Below are 14134 nucleotides of genomic sequence, written 5' to 3' on the forward strand. Positions count from 1 at the left end.
CCAAAAAATTTTTTATATCCTTCCAAAGCCAATAATTTGTGGTTTTTCAGTAAAATGGCAGCTTCTAAAGCCTGTTTCTCAAACCTTTGTGCAAGTCTGTGTCTCAAACAGACCCACTTGGGCCTGGGTTCTTTACAAAATAGCAGGTCTCTGCACATCACCTGAGTGAGCTACTGGCCGGAAGGGAGTGTCATGTGTGCACACACCCATGCCATTGATGTGTTCTCTGATCTAATGTATTGATCTGATCTGTTCACTGTATTGATTTACTGTATGATTTCATGCCATGCTCACATAGCTGTGCTTTGGAACATAGCCACGTAGTCAGGCCATTCTTGGCCTGCCTGAAAACGAAAGTACTAATGCTAATTTCACAGGGAAAGTAACCAGCCTGTTATCTCTGAAACTATATGGTGCTGGCCTTGCAGCTGGACTCAGAAATGTAACTGTTTCCCAGGGGAGAGAGAAAGACTTTGACTTCCTTGTAATTTTCTGCCGTTTCTCTCCAGACTAAGCTATTGTGTTCTCACGCACCTTCTTAGACTTTTGCGCCTAAATGCAATCTGCTCCAAGGGAGGGGGGAATAGTACTCCCTATATCAATAGTGCCTTTGCCTGTATAATCATTCCTGCCAACCTTTCCCATCTATGGATGTACCCATGAACTTGCTGTGAGGGGTTTGGGGGTCTATCTACCATGGACTGCCATCCTTAGAACTGACAGGGGGAAAGGTGAAAAACCGCAGCTACAAACGTTGTGTGTTTTGTTTCCACAGTGACACAAGCAGAGTTATTCCAGGATCAGACCCAGCGCTTCCAGTTTGTGAATGTTGGGGACACGGCCCAGATACCATGTGTTTCTAAAGAAAAAACTGAACTCAGAGGATTTCTGATCCATTGGTACAAAAGAAGAGAGAATGAAACTCCTCTTTTAATCAAGAATTGCGTAGTTAATGAAGCTGTAGGGAGATTTGCATGCAAGGCCGAAGGACAAAGTTTTGTATTAGAAATCTCCCAGGCTCAGATTTACGACTCTGGCCTTTATTTTTGTGGTCGAAGACTTGTCAACTGGTCTTTCATCATTGGGGTGTCTTCTTCCCTGATTGTTGGAGGTAAGGAAGCAGGGCAGAGGTGTGCATCAGAAAGCATGATTGACCGTGGTAGATTGCACTGTATCACTCTCAAAGCAGAAAGGTTTGAAAGCACCTTGGAAAGTAGGAAATCAAGTCAAGTCTCAATCAGGTGCTCTCTCTCTTTTCTGGGATCCCAGAATGCTGTGATTGGGAAGACGATCAAATAGATGGCTGGAGAACTCAGGAGGTTGCAGTCTGGCAAGTGGTCATGTACAAGTGGACGGAGCTGCGTGCTAAACGTCAACACGCCCACAGTTTTGCCATGTGTTCACTGTTTGTAGATCACCTGCTTGGTACAAAACTAGTTTTCAGGTTCTTGTGTCGATATTACCCTTGAATTTGAGGCTATAGGCAAACTTGGTGGGAGGATATTTCATTACTTTCCCTCTTGAGTTAAACCAACATTTTAACTGGAGCCAGTTTGATGTAGTGATGAAGAGCGGCAGGACTCTAATCTGGACAATCGGGTTTGATTCTCCACTCCTCCACTTGAAGCCAGCTGGGTGACCTTGGGTCAGTCACGGCTCTCTCAGAGCTCCCTCAGCCCCACCCACCTCACAGGATGATTCTTGTGAGGATAATAATAATAACAACACACTTTGTAAACCACTCTGAGTGGGTGTTAAGTTGTCCTGAAGGGCGGTATATAAATCAAATATTGTTGTTATTAATGTCATCTCCCTTCAGGGAAACCTTTTACACATCAGTCGGTCTGCCAAGAAGCTTGTGCACATGTGCTACAGAAGCTCTGCACATTGCAGGAAGTTCTAGGGTGCGGCCTGGGCACATGCAACATTTACCCCAATATCCCACATGAACAAAGAATGTACCTCCTAAAAACATCCAGGACCCCCTCTGCAGCTGCACAGGGAACAGCCTGCTGCACATGGAACAGCCTGCTGCACATGGAACAGCCATCTCCTCCCATGTCAACCTGTCCTCAGCTGAGATCTTCATCCAAAGCCCTTCTCTGGGTATTCCCTCCCCAACTGGGGCTTGGGTAAGTTACTAAAAGAGAGAGGGACTTTTCTGTGGTGGCCCCCGTGTTGAGGAAATCCTTCCCTGAGCATATCTATCCGGCGCTCTAATCATTCTTTTCCAGATTTCGTTCTCTTTCAGATGTTAAAGGCAAGAGCTGCTTTGCTAGTCTATGTTGTTCTCAATTTGCTTGTGTTTCATTGTACTACTGTTGACGCCCTGTATCATGTAAAAAGGTGATTTGTAAGCCACCCGGAAAGCAATTGTAGCAGGAAGGTGGGATAAAGATCTTTCAAAGAAGTAAATAAATTGCCAGGGTGATTGGTAGCAGTGTGAAAAATGTGGGTTGCATCCAGGCTAAAATTTTCGAGTGGTAGAGTGGAACTTTCCTTCTTCTGGGGTCTGCAGCAGGAAGGGGGGATAGGTAGAGATTGCCAACTTTGTCTGGACCCAGCCCTGATTTTTGGTGAAAGTTTATCTGCTCTTACTAATTTTCTTATTAAGGTAATCTTGGTAAGTCTCTGAAAAACACCAGCATTCCTGGAATGAGTTTTAAATGTTAGCATGAACTGGCTGTGTGCTATTGAAAACAGGGAAGCGACTTTAGGATAAAGTCTACTCATGGCTTCTGGAAATAAATGGATAATCTTCATTGTTAGAGAAATCTATAATCAGGAAAGAAGACAGTCTAAGATGGGGTCCTCAGACTTTTTGAGCCTGAGAAGTACTCTGTGCCTGGCCAAAGTTTTCCAGCGTTTTGATATGAATAGACTGCTGATTCAAGTCTGAATGGCTGTTCTAGAAACCTATGAATTGTTCTATCTACCAAAGCCCTTCATGATCAAGGACCCTCACTTTTAATTTTGATCAGGATTTCTTAGAAGAGGGAGAAGAGTCTATATAGAGCCTCAAATAAATTCCAGGCAAAAATATAAACAAATGTTCCAAGGGTTGACTTATCATCATTATTAATACTATTTATTATATTTATATCCCGCCCTCCCCGCAAGCGGGCTCAGGGTGGGTTACAACAGAAGATAAAATATACAAGACAAGATAAAATATACAAGACTTACTTAGCTCTTGGCTATCCGCTCTCCACCTGCTTGTTAGTATTCACATCCTTAGAAGATTGAAGAACCTGGAGTCCTCTAATTAAAAAGGACCCAAAGCACTCTTATCTTCCTCCTCTTTGTGACATCTGGAGCATGTCTTCATTAGCAAGAGATGGGCTGAAGGTTTTGGCCAACCCTGCCTGGATATTAAGCCCAGAATACGGAGTTGCCATGAGGGCACACAGGAATATGTGCTATCAAATAGTCACCGTGATGGAATCCTGCCAGGGAGGGACCCTCAGTTTTGAAGGACGGCCCCTCTGGTTCAGATTTTCTTGGCTCTGCTAGAGCCCACGTCCTGCCTGTTTCCCCCATTGCAGCGAGCAACACGTCCTCTGGAAAACGGGCTTTTTCATGTATTGCCCCACATTTTTGGAACAGCTGGCCAGTGGACATGCACCAGGCCTTTGGGGAGCCCTGCAAGACAGTCCTCTTTCAGAGGGAGTTTTGTTAGAATCAGGGAATCTCGGTAAGTAAAGAGCAACCCTTTGCGATTTTGTATTGCTGTCATTTTCCCCTCTGATTATTTACTGCATTTTTAAAGTTTGTTATTGAAAACTGCTTTGAGTTCAAGGAAGGCTGGGAAATAATTTCTTTTAATAATTAAATAAAGCTCTGCTTCATTCTTCTCAGATGGTTATACCCCAAGCAGCCGGGTGATGCTTCTGCTACCGCCTGCACCTCGAGCGCCCCCATCTCTGCAAAGCATCCAGCTTGCTTGTGTGGTCCAGGAAGTTTCGAACTGGGTCCAGGTGTCCTGGCACGTCCCTGGAGGTCTCCGGCAAGAGGGCCTGACTCTTTTGGTGCAAAACAGCAGTGGCTCCCTAACCTTCGTCAGTCTCCTTCACATCCCAATGAACTCACAGAGAGAGGAGCTCTTCACATGCGAAGTCAGGTTCAACGCTTCTGGCTCCAGCGTAAAAAAGAATGCCACATTCCCCACAAGTGAGTGATTGTTGCATCTATATCCGGTGGTTATTATTTTCACCCTTCATATTTATTTAATTAGATTTATAGTCCACTCACCCCGCAAGCTGGCTCAGAGCAGATTGGGTGTGTTATGTGCTGTCAAGTCGCCTCTGACCTATGGCGACCCTATGAATGAAAGACCTCCAAAACGTCCTCTCATTAACAGACTTGCTCAGATCCTGCAAACTGGAGGATTTGGCTCCTTTTACTGAGTCCAGCCATCTCATTTTGGGTTTTCCTCTTTTCCTACTGCCTTCCACTTTTCCTAGCATTATTGACTTTTCATGAGAATCTTGTCTTCTCATAACGTGGCCAAAGTACGATAGCCTCAGTTTTGTCATTTTAGCTTCTAGGGAGAATTCAGGCTTTATTTGATCTAGAACCCACTTATTGGTCTTTGGTATCCACAACATTCTCCTCCAGCACCACATTTCAAATGAATCAATTTTCTTCCCATCAGCTTTCTTCTCTGTCCAGCGTTTACCTCCCTACACAGCAATGGGGAATAACATAGTTTGGATTATCTGGATTACAACCATATGTATCATGTAAATAAAAAACATGGTAGCATAGAACAGTATAAAAACACCAATATCCAATTTGTTTTAAAAAACAGAAGCACACAAATTGCACAACCCTCCAGCTTGGGGCAGGGTGGCCAGCTGACAAATAAACAGCAAAACCAGGTGGGCGTACGGTCCCCTATGGCAGGAGGCCGCTTGGGTGGCTCGCCCACCTCAACCACCATGTGCCTGTCAGAGTTTGGGAAGGGAACTCAGCCGGGATGTGACGCCACAGAGTCCGCCCTACGAATCAGCCGTTGTCTCCAGGAGGACTGATCTCTGTAGTCTGGAGACAAGCTGAAATTCCAGGAGAACTCCAGGCCCCATCCAGAGGGTGGCAACCATAAGTCCTGGCACGAGTGTATAAAGCACGGATGCCTGCCATCTGGGGTGGTTACAAAGAGAAAGGGAATTTAGCCAAGATGCAGATTCTCGGGTTCTTTGCCTCCTGCAGCAGCAGAGCTTAAGCAGCAGACGTGCTTGAACTACAAGCTGCCTGTGGTTGTCCTGGGCCTGGTGGCGCTGCTGGCACTCTTCCCGAGCATCCTCTGGAGTCGCCTGTCCTCTTCCAATCCAGGTAACCCATAATTATATTTAATGTTTTTAAATGTTTTTAAATGTATTATTTAATGTTTTTAAATGTTTTTAAACATGTTTGTATTTGTTATCCGCCCTGAGCCTGCGAAAGCGGGGAGGGCGGAATATAAATATAATAAATTAAATTAAATTAAATTAAATTAAATTAAATTAAATTAAATTAAATTAAATTACCCCATAAGAAAGATATGATGCCAATTCCTTTCTCTGTGTCTCTTTATGCAGAGGTCACTCGCGCACAGAATGCTTCTCCTTTTAATACTTTTAATCACAACAGTGAAACACCAGGGAGGGGCAGAAGGGACCCCACCATTGGTCCTGCTGGCCCAGATTGGGAGGCCAGGAAGACAAAACTCTGCAGGCCGTAGGTATCCTGGGGCCTGGAGAATTGGGAAAGGTGCCACTGGGGATAAAGATGGTTTCCTGTTCTCTGTTACTGACCTCCAAGACAACAACAAATGTTGATGACCGAGACTTGGGTCCAGTAGCACCTTAAAGAGCAACTAGATTCCCATGGTCTGAGCTTTCGAGATACGAGCATTGACAGGCATGAGGAGCAGCAAAAAATTATACCTCATAAATGAGAAAGAGGGTTGGTGAGGGAACGCCCAACAAAACAGGTAAGTCTTCACCATGGGGCAGAAGACAATGATTGAGGGGCATAGACAAAAGTCCCTGAGGATGGAATTCCATAATTTGGGTGTCACAACCAACATACCTTTCACGCTGGGACTTTCAGCCCCTTTTCGGCTTCCTAGGTTTGTGGGATGTTCACACTTGCGAGGTAGTCATGGGATGCAGAACTGATGTTTGTCTGCAGCATCCCTGATTTTGCCCCTTGCAGACATACCACAGTGTTGTTTTGAAGCTGCTGCCAAGTCGCGTCTGGCCCAATTAATGTCGGTGTGAACTCTATATTCCCCTTCTGCTTCTCGTCTTCCCCCCTCTCCTTTTCTCTGGGAGCTGATCGGTTTGTGCATAATTAACTACTCCCAACCTCCTCAACTGTCTGAACTCCTTGTCCACCATTTTTTTTAGTGAAGTGAGGTAAGAGTCATAAGGCTGCTTCTCCGTTGGTTTCCTTCCTCCCGGGGATGCACCCACACTCTTTTTTTCCAAAGCCAGGAATGATTCCTAAGCTTGCTGCTAATTCCCTTCTGACTTTACAAGCCAGGAAAGGGTTAAATGGCTGCTTTTCCCTTCCTCCCTTGGCGTATGCACACACGCTCTTCTTTTTTCAAAGACAAGAATGGATTGTAACATTTTAACATTGTAACGTTACTGTACTTTCCCGCTGGGTTTAAAAGCTAGGAAAGGGTTAAATGGCTGCTTTTCCCATCACTCCCAGGCATGTTTCAGGCTTTGCCAAAGAGAAAAAAACCCCAAGCATTTTGCACAGCCTTTTGGAAACAAAGCCATAGCTTGCCGGGAGGGGATGAAGCAGCAGCATTTTAACCCTTTCCTGGCTTGGCTTAAATAAATAAATGAGAGTGGTACATGTTTTCTCCCAGAACTCTACCACCAATTGCCTCTCCAGTGGGCAGGGGACAGCCCAATCAGCAAAAGGGGGGGGGATGGGTCCCAACATTGCAACGTTATTAAGCATGCTCAAGGTTAAAAAGAAAAAAGTGTGACATGAATCACAAAGCCTCGAAAGCCCAAAACTGCACCGAGGCTTCAAAGTGGGTCTGAATTGAAGCACAGATGCCAAATCGAAACTGCAGTGGACAGTGTGAAATGAAGAGATGAAATGCCGAAGCCCCTGTGATCAGGGCGAATGGTCATAAATGGCAGTTTAAACCGTAAGTGTTAAAAGGGCCCAAGAAGGCCTTTTCTCAGGTTGCCATCCATCTAACTTCAGCTCTGACTCCTGAAAGCTCATGCTCTGGAAATCTAGTTGGTCTTTAAGGAGCCACTGGACTCAAATATTGCTCTTCTACTACAGACCAACATGGCTACCCATCTGAAAGAAATACTGATGATACTTATACAGTTCTGCTTTCCAAAATAAACTTTGGATCATCCCAAGCCTCACATCTAGGGTTGCCAATCTTTAGATAGGACCTGGAGATCTCCTGGAATGACAACTGATGTCCCGAAGATCAGTTCCCCTGGAGGAAATGGCTGCTTTGGAGGGCGGACTCCATGGCAGTATAGCCCACTGAGATCCTTCCTCTACCCAAAGCCTGCTTCCCCCAAATCTCCAGGAATTTTCCAACCCAGAGTTGGCAACCCTACACACACATACAGACTCTGGGATATCTGCCCTGCAAGGGGGATGTATGCTGCTCCCTGGCTCATAATCTGGTTTAGGTACTAAGTGTTCCAAAGTGGGGCACACCAAAGGACCAGAAGTAACTGGGGGCAGCCAGTAAGCTTTCGTTTCTGGTCTTGAGCCCTCAGCCTCAAGGTCAGAGTCGGGCTGTTGAGAGGACATCACTTTCCCTTGAATCAACTCTGTAGGGTCCCTGAGATGGACTCCTGTGATCCACATCTGTGGACTTATCAAGAGGATGCTCAACAACATGGGTCTGCGGAGCAGATTGTACACTTCTTCACCATCATGTTCAGCTAAGGGGTGGAAACTGGAAGAAAGAGAGTACCCCTCTTATTTACATTTTGTTCTCTTTGCTGTTCTCTGCTTCTCAAGGAAACCCGCCCGACGTCTCTGAACATCCGTCTTCCAAGGGGCTGCAGGTACGATTCTTCCCTGCCCCACCCCTTTTTGGAAAACATCTCTAGCTATTAAGGGCGCTCTTTCAAGGGATATTTTTGTGTGCTGTTTGGGTGCATGTGGAAAGATAATGCTTTCTCTGCACAGGATTCCATTAAAAATAGCAGATGGTGGATTTAAATGGGCGGCCCAGCTATCTCTATTCCCCGACTAAAGAAATCTTAGTTGGTGAACAGTGCAGTCCTGAGCAGAGTTACTCCAGTCTAAGCCCATTAAAATCAATGAGCTTAGACTTGAGTAATTCTCCTTAGGATCGCACTGTTAGCCTCTGAATTTTAACTGGTGAATTTCTATATGAAACTCGCTTATAAGGAAAAAAAACAATAGCTATGGGGGAAAGCACTGTATGTTTGATGTATGATGTTTTATAGCAGACTCTACACTATCAGATATTATCACACTATCCTCTTGTATGAGAAAGAAATTACTTATTTATACCCCACTTTCCTTTCCCTTGGAGACCCAACGCAGGGCCGTTTCCACACGGCTCCCCGCTGCTCGTAACAACCCGGAATATTGCAAAAAAACCGTGGAAGATCGCATGTTCTCATGCGAGATTTGCATGATGTCACGTAATGTCGCGCAAATCTCGCGCGAGAAAACGCAACCTTCCGCTTTTTTTCGCAATATTCCGGGTTGTTACGAGCAGCGGGGAGCCGTGTGGAAATGGCCCAGTTTACAATATTCTCCCATTTGAGTCTCAGAACAACCCTGCAAGGTAGGTTAGGCTGAAAGTGGGTGACAGGTCCAAGGTCACGCATCCAGTTTCCATGGTGGAGTGGAGATTCAAACCCGGATCTTTCCAGTCCTAATCTGATACTCTAATCCTGCTCCTTTGCTGCCTTTGAATTCCCAGAGTCAATTACAGAAAAACGGGAAGGCCTAAATCAAACAGATTTGTATGAAATTAGAGCTCTTATTCACAGGGCATTAGAATACAAAATCCCATCTTTCTGTAAACCTGGGTGCATTATTTTTTCATTTTAAAAAAAGAAAACTAATTTAAAGCTCTTGAGGATAATGGTGGACAGTTTGGCGAGATCAGGATTTGAACTTCTACTCAGCCATGAAACGGCTTCGACCTGGTTACTATCTCTCAGTGTAGTCTGTATCAAAAAATTAACGTGAGGATAAAATGGAAAAAATCATATGTATTCGTTGGGATCTGAACAGGGTCTCCTTCAGGTGCCACCCTGCGCATGGGCGAAATCAACAGCAGCCTGTACATGGCTTTTTCTGTGGTGGCCCCTGCCCTGTGGAACGGCCTGCCCGAGGAGATCAGAAGAGCCCCAACTGACCTTCCACAAATGATGTAAAACTGAATTATTCAAAAGGGCTTTTTACTCAGATAGGAGGGCTGTATTGTAGGGTGGGGGTCTCAAAGAGATGCTTCTCTAACGAATTAGGGACCAAAGACTTCACCACTATGTTGCCTTACCTCCTATCTGTTGTTTTAAGCATGTGCTCCTACGCGCTTTCTGTGCTTCAAGTACGATCCTACTGGGTAGTCCTATGTTATCTAATGTCAGTCTTAGAATTGCTTATGCTCTGTTTCTTCAGCTCTGTATTGGATTTTTGCTAATGCTATGTCTTTGTAAACGATGGCATTGTTTATGGAAATGTCCTTGATATTGACTTATTAATCTCACACTATGTAATCCGCCTTGAGTCTCAGTGAGAAAAGCGGACTATAAGTGACATAAATAAAATTAAATAATAAATAATTGTACAGTACTCCATGCATTTTGAAGGAAATGTAGAATGTATTCATGGCCAGCATCAAACCAACATATGCTAGGTGGAGCCTTGATTTTAAGTATATTCTGTATATTGCTGTATACTTACATTTTATATTTAGGCCGATTGCCATCCAACCCACACTTCTAGTACAGGACAAGTTGCCAATATAAGTAATCTGAATTTCCCCCCTTCCCCGTTTTTTGAAGCAGGAAAGCATTTGCTACGCCCAGCTGGATTTTCCTTCCAGGACTCGAGATGGGAACAGGGGAGGAAGGCGGCATCAGAACAGCGTGATTTAAAGATGTGAAGAATCTACAACAAACTACTGCCCAGTAATTGTTGGACCAGTAAGTGTTGCAAGCAGGGCTCATTTCGAGGGGGAACGAGCAAGAATGCAGTTCTGGCAGTTCCCCAAAGAGGTCACATGTGAGGTGGCCCCACTCATCTGACTCTCGGCCATTTGGGGCCTGTTTCATCCTGGATTGGGGCCGAAACGGCCTGGATCGGGCCTCTGGCGGGTGGTGAATCAGTCTCCCACTCAGCAGCAGCCCGATCCTGACCATTTTGGGCCCCTTTTCAGCCATTTTCAGCCCCTTTTTGCCATTTTGGGCCCACTTTCAGCCCTGAACGGCCAGGATTGGGTCCAAAACAGCCAGGATAGGTGATGTCAGGGGGTGTGGCATATGCAAATCAGTTATGCTAACAACACACTTCCGGTGATGGCAAGGGGTGTGGCATATGCTAATGAGTTATGCTAATGAGTCCCTCCAGCTCTTTTTTTACAAAATGGCCCCTGGTTGGGAGGCTCAGGGCCAAGCTAGAAGTGACGGATTACACTTGAATGGCAAGTGAACAGACTCACGTGTATTCCTCCCTGTTCACTTACGCTCCACTTGCACTCCACTCAAGTGGAGTGATCGAGTGCAGTGCAAGTGAACAGGGAGGAATACACGTGAGTCTGTTCACTTGCCATTCAAGTCGTCACTTCTAGCTTGGCCCTCAGATCCAGCCCCCAGTGCTGCCTCCAGACAACATTCAGTTTCCCAGCCTCAATCTTCCTATTGTAATGATGGAATAAAGGCCACCACCTCGCTTCTGTAATGTGGAAAATAAATGGTAAGCATCATGAAGTACTTTTTACGATGGAAGAGCTCCTTCTTCTTTCCTTCCTTTTGCCCAGAGCTGAGCCCCAAATGCGAACTTACGGCTGCAGTTTTCCTGATTTAATGAGATGTACAAAGGACTCATTTGGTCTCTGTTAAGTCTCAGAGTGATCCATAACAACCCCAAGCTCCTGCCACAGAAATCAGGAGGGCTTGTGCAGCTGGCGAAGCCGAAGTAGACGCAGCCGTTGGTTACCAGGCATAGCCTGCTGAAAGTTTTGATACTGAAGATTTCTATTGATACCCATCATGGTTTGCCCAAAGAACCTTGGGAACTGTAGGTAGATGAGAGGACTACACATTTTCCCCTAGAGCCCTGGTTGCCTAGGGAGAAAGACAGCAGAATTTGAGTCCAGTGGCACCTTAGAGACTCAAAAGATTTTCAGAGTGTAGGCTTTTGAGAGTCAGAGCTCCCTTCTTCAGATGCTGAAGATACTTCCCTTCTTCAGGTATCAGAAGAAGGGAACTTTGACTCTCGAAAGTTTAGCTCCCGAAAATCTTGGTGGTCTCTAAGGTGCCACTGGACTCAAATCTTGATGTTCTGCTGCAGAGTGCCGACCAACATGGCTATCCACTTAAACTACGAAGAGGGATTGTCTTCTTTAGATGTGAGGTGATGCACTACCAGCAGATCGGCCAGTAAATCCACCCGGAAAAGCCCTGGTGGGCTGGTGGCTTTGGTGCCTGCACCTCCCACTGGGGCAACACTGGCCTCTCTCAAGCAAGGGGCAGGCATGCCCCACATCCATCCTGAGCCAGCAGCCGTCACCTCCAGGCACGTGTAAGAAGGCACCTGGCCTCACTCCATCCAGTGAAGACTGTGGCTGGCCCCTCGCCCAGGATGGTGAAGGACACAGCCAGCACAGTGCGTGCCTGGCCTTGCCTTGCCCAGTGCTGCCAAGGACGTGCCCAGCATGGCATTGTCTCATCTGGTGAAGGATGTGCCCAGCTCTCCTCCACACCATGCTGTGTGGCGAAGGAAGTGCTTGGCGCAGGAGAAAAGACACCTGGGCAAGCCACATGGCACAGGGCAGGCTGGGTAGGCTCCGCCTCCTTCCTCTGATGGGTTGAGGCGGGGCAGGATGGGGCCAATGCAGGCTGAGGGCGGGGGGCCTTTTTCTCTGTCCATTTTTTTCTTTCCAGGGCACTCCTTATGTACAGTGGGGCTGCCTTGCTGTCAATGGATGTTGACGGCTGTTGCCATGTTCAGGACTGCACGGAGAATTTCCTACTCTGGCCAGTGTTTGGTACTGGCAAACAATACCATCCTGAGCAGATTTACACTCTTCTAACCCCACTGAAGCCAAATCGATAGATTCAGGAGGGTGTTAAATCCTTACGTGAAAGCCCCACCCGTAACATTCAGGACTTGCTCTGGATTTGAGTCCTGACTTTGAGTATCTGGGTATAAAGAAGCACTGGCTTCATGTACCTTTTAAAAGTTGTGCTGGAAGGGGAATTGTAACAGATGCTGTTTGGCTCGCAGAAGAGAGTTAAGCTACATGCGCACAGCTGTTAAAAGCAAACAAAGCCCTCCCTTCTTTTCCATCTCTGTGGTTTATTGGTTAGTGTTACTAGGTCTAGGAAGACCCAGGTTTAACGCTCTCCACTCAGAGCCAAGCTACAAGTAACAAATTTTACTTGCCTGCCAAGTGAACAGACTGACGTGTATCCCTCCCTGTTCACTTGCCATTCACTTGCGCTCCACTTGATCAATATGTGGTCAAGTGGAGCGCAAGTGAATGGCAAGTGAACAGGGAGGAATACACGTCAGTCTGTTCACTTGCCGTTCAGTTGTAATTCGTCACTTGTAGCTTGGCTCTCAGCTGTGAAATGTACTGTGAAATGGGTTGGGGGGGGGAGGACCATGTGTGCCACCCTGAGTTCCTTGTAGGGGAAGGACGAGATAAAATGGCACTAGGTAGATAGATCTGACGACCTTATCTGGTGCTACAGATGTGTGAATCCCGTTACTAGAGAAACTTCACTCCATCAATTGGTCCACACGCAATACTGGAAAAGAAACCGCCAGCACAAAAAGACTGAAAGATCTATATAAACTGATTAGGCTGACTGTGTATATGGAAGAAATACATGTAAGAAGGGGGAAGGAACTCTAAACCCTTTTCATTCAAAAGATGGAAACTAGTTAGAGATTTTGTATAGTTGCATGGAATGAGTTTGTACTAAATGCTATGTCATACTAAACACTAATTCAGATTGTACCAAATATTGATGTGTTTTAACTATCCTGATGGTAAAGCTCTTTATACAGGTAAATAAAACCATAAAAAGTAATACTCAAATATATAATAGGGTACTAGTAAATAAAACAGTAGAAAAAGCATTTTTAGACTTGTCTCAGAATGCCTCAGATGTTTCGTCGGAAAAGAGATGCCCCAAAGGCTCTTGAGATTTCTCTTCTGGTGAAGTTTAAATACCCAATGAAGACGTTTCCGGACAGAAAGAGAGAAATGAATGCAAACTAGAACACTTTTTAAAAAGGTGTTTGCTGGATGGGGTGATAAATTTGGGGGCAGAAGAAATATGATGTTACTGATCGCAAACTGCATAGTGAAGAAACAAACCCACTCTGTTTTCTTTCCCCGACAGCATATTTAATACATTTTAGAGGATGAAAGGACTGAAGCAGCCTGCCACAGTTTGCAAAGGCCGGAACCAGAGGTCACTGAGGCGTTTGGGCATTTCTGACAAAAGCGTTGCCAGTTTTTGTGAGCTTGTGTCTCTCTCACACAGGAGAGCAAAACCACAGAGAGAGAGAAAGAAGTGTGCTCATAATGATATTTATAACTTTCTGAGCCACAGGAGGAAAGTTTTGTGGTGAACAAGACGTTTGATAGGGGGGCTGGGTGACCGAAAATGCTTTCCAAATATGTCCATATTGCCACGATTCCTATTACTTAGCAAACAAATTGCTATCTTTTTTTCTGTCAGGATTTTTCTGCCCTTAACAGCTTCGTGAGAGGCAGACATCCTGCAGGGGCTAATTTACCTGATACAATTCTGTTTGTCATCAAGCTGTTTAAAGCACAGGAGCCTTCCCAGAAAAACAGTAGGCGTCCATCGCAGGAGGAATCACCTGGGCTGGGTGACCTGACACAAAACGGGTAGTGCAAAAAACA

The sequence above is a fragment of the Eublepharis macularius genome, chromosome 1 (assembly GCF_028583425.1).
Source record: "Eublepharis macularius isolate TG4126 chromosome 1, MPM_Emac_v1.0, whole genome shotgun sequence".
Classification (NCBI taxonomy): Eukaryota; Metazoa; Chordata; class Lepidosauria; order Squamata; family Eublepharidae; genus Eublepharis; species Eublepharis macularius.